This window comes from Emys orbicularis, chromosome 1 (assembly GCF_028017835.1).
Source record: "Emys orbicularis isolate rEmyOrb1 chromosome 1, rEmyOrb1.hap1, whole genome shotgun sequence".
Taxonomy (NCBI): Eukaryota; Metazoa; Chordata; order Testudines; family Emydidae; genus Emys; species Emys orbicularis.
In genome coordinates, this window is record NC_088683.1 from 179,640,592 (window position 1) to 179,644,335 (window position 3,744).

The following is a 3,744-nucleotide window of genomic DNA, read 5'->3' on the forward strand; positions in this document are numbered from 1 at the left end:
CTCTGTGCCTCTTGCAGCTACAGCAGCAGACATGTGAGATCAGTTCTATTCTGGTGATAATGGGTTGTTTCCCTGGCCCCGCCATGATCCCCTGCGTGTCTAGTTATCTGTAGGTTTCCTCTGACTCGCAGTGGAAAACCAGCGCACACCTATGTGTCCCATGACAGACGCACCCGCTCTATCACAAATATTGAGTGACTCCCTGAGCAATAGCAATAAAGGATTCCCCAAAGGTAAGATTCATGGCTGAGATGGTGGTGTGTGCAAGGAAAGGGACTATCTTTATCTGAAGGAATATATATATATAATATATATATATATTATATATATATATTGTGCTGCTGTTGCCCTCAGTGAGAGCTGTATTTGTTTATTCGATGGACTTTTATCCTAGTTCAACCCCTCTCCTTCCCCCACTCCCTCCCATCTTATTTGGGGGAGGCTCTGGATCGTCCTCTCCCCCTGACTTTGGAAAGCAGCCTTTGAAAAGCCATGCGGACTCAGGTGGACGCTCTTGGTATGGCAGTGGGGAGGCCCAGGGTTCTCTTTCCTTCCTCACTCTTTCCACCTCCTGCCTCCAAGGTTTGTTTTTTAGGGGGCATGGTAGCTGGCTCCACTTCCTGCTGGGAGACTGGCAGGCTCTGCTCCCCACCAAAATGCCTGATATTTTATTGGACTCCAATGATGGTGTCCAGCATGGCGGCATGCTGCCCTCCTTGTGTTTACTATTGATTATGTACTTAGCCTGCAGGCTGTCACGCCTCGGAGAGAGACGAGTGAGTGAGCATGAGGGAAAAGCTTGCTTGCTTTCGCACAGAAGTTTTCTGGAGCCTCCTTTGTCTCCAGTTCACTATTCCTGATGTCAGCAAGTTGCGGTTAATAAATATGGGCTGAGATAAGAGCACATCCTGGAGGGCCAGAGACAAACCTGGTTGAAAACAAGGTGGTACTCATCCTTACTTGAGCTGGGCAAATAGAACAAAGTAGTCATGAGTGTTCTTGTGACTAATGCCTGCCAATGGCCTTCACTGGTGATTGGGATCTGTCTTGTTCACACACATGCAGGTGAACTGGCTTTGACTCCCCAAGCTGCTCACAGAACACAAGCTGTCATGCATACCAACATGAATAAATAGTCATGCGAGTATTCACACTGGCAGTGCTTTCATGGCCATTTTGAGGAGCTCTTTTTACTAGCTGCACAGTAGACTCATCACAGTTACTTATGTTCACAGATAATTGGCGACCAGAAAAGGAAATTCCTTCGGTTTATAAAACAGAAGGCATCCAATCAGGGAACAGATATTCTACCATGTGACTTAAATGAGCCATCGCTTGGTGTGAACATTGACTAAGGAATAAAATAATCTCAGCAAGCAGTTCACGAATAATCCATATGCTAAAATTTGTCCACACAAACTATTTGTCAACCCATTGTGAATAGCAATCACATTTGTAAACCTACAACCTGCTCATGGATAATCCAGGAACAGAAAAAGAGACTGTCAGATAACTTATCTGCAGTGAATGATTTAACCAGCTTTAAGCATATGTGACAGCGACTTGGAGTGTGCTGTTTTGGTCAATACATTTGAATTCGTCTCTTCTGCTAGGGGGTGGGTCTGTCACGTCACTATGCCAAAGTTCAGGGATGGTCCGTGTTATTTCTTCGCTCATCCTGTGACCAGCAGGAACATCCTCTCCCCTCACCCCCGTCCACAGACATGCCCATCGCTCCCTAGAATAGTCAGCATTTTTCTTTATATGAGCATGTATCGTGCAGAATCATAAAAAGTAGAGATAGAAAAGAGCTGTTAGGTGATGTCTACTACATCTACCTCTGGTCATTTGCAGTGTTATCCCTAGTGAATATTTTCTAGTGTTTTATCTGATCAAATTCTGTATGCCTGGAGTGCTGGGGCATCCCTTCTTACACAGTGCAATAGAATTGCATTGTCAGCAAGTTTTCCTTTCAGCTATTCAGCCAAAATGTTTCATTTTTAACCAGATCTACAAGGGTTACAATAGGGGCAGGGAATAACCTAAACAAATGCAAGCTATTCAATCGGGGGTAGGAGGGAAGTAATCTGAAACAGATCTTCAGTGGGAGGGCGATAACTGGAAAGCAGTAATGCTGAATGAGAGCTGTGTGGAGTGGACAGCAAACCTGCAATCTGATATACGGGCAACCCCACCCCCCTCCTGCCAACAGATTATGAGCTGTGGATCAGTATGTAGAGGATTGCATTACCGGGGGGAAGATGAGCCTGTCTCTGAGCTGACACAGCACCTCACATACTGGCTTCAGTGGTGGGTACCCCAGTGCCAAATAGCCATTCATAAAGTGAGAGGAACTGAGCGAAGAACAACAAAAATGACGAATGGGTCTGGCATGATTTTCTCTCTCTCTTGCTGCAGGTTAAATAACTGAAGGCTGTGCATAGTGTTTAGGCCTCCCTTTTAAGAAAACATTTTTTCCTAGCAGTCAAGTACATGCTTAAAGGCTTTCCTGATCTGGGGCTACAGCTTGGCCAAGTGATGACAAAGTGGGTGGCATGTTAACTACAGTCTCTGAAGAGCGTAAACACTGATGTAATGCAAAGCCTGTGGATGGGTGGGTTGTCAACAGCAGGATCTAACCAGTGACCCCTGAATATATTAAAATCATGAGCTTCGACTTCCAGAACTGAAAGACCCAGCAGACTCATAAATGCCTGCCAGTGCCAGCCACCCCCTAGAGGGGAAAGAGAGCCATGCTACATAAGTATGGGTGACACCAAGAAGGGATAGGGGTGAGGAATGCAGTAGAACTTGAAGAAATATGATGAAAGTGAGTGAATGTGGGTGAGAATATTGGGAGGAAAACACCCCTACTGGTGAGGACTTTAAGAGCCTTTCCAGTGAAATAGTGGATACTCCATTACTAAAGTCATTTAAAACTGGATTGGACATAGCAAGACCAACAAGATAATGAAACTAGGTGTGTTTTTATGTATTCTACTGGGAGCAGCAATGACTGCTGTAATGTTAAGGTTGTGTAGTAGTTTTCATTCTAGGTCCACTTCTCTCTCTCCTCCCCCTCTGCCCCCACCCTGTTTTCAGTTCTCAGAACTTTCTGAAACTTCAATTTTTCAGGCTGTAATTTCCCAGGGCTGGTCTCTGTTGAAATGTGAATTTTTCTGGAAAGTTTGAGGAAATGTGGTTCAGCCACTCTTCAGAATGAGGAGAGTGGTATAAATACTTTCTCCTTCATCAACAAAATTCTTGCAACTCTTTTAACAGCCTTGCAGCCCAAAAGCAGCTGAGAACAGAAAGTTGAAACTTGGCAGGGAAATAGGTGCTCACCAAGGAGAAGTGCCTTGGCTTGCCCCAGGAAAGTTGGTTTTGGTTTGACCACATTTTGGTCTCTCGAAAGTCATACTGAGCATGCACAGTATTTTTTGCTAAGCTCAAAGCGCAAAGCTGAAGAAGGCTTTGCTGCGTTAGTCATTGGTATCACTGCATAATTACAAGTCTAGGTAAGTATACTGTGGACTTTGCAAGACACAAAGTGGAGCCCTGGCCTTATTCCTGCCAGGGCCGGCTCCAGGCACCAGGCAACCAAGCTGGGGCTCGCCGCCCTCTCGCCGCCCTGCCCCCGGCGCTCTGGCTGCCGGGGGGAGAGCCGAGCCCCCGCCGGGGCTCGCCGCCCTGCCCCCGGCGCTCTGGCCGCCGGGGGGGGGGGGAGAGCCGGCCGGGGCTCGC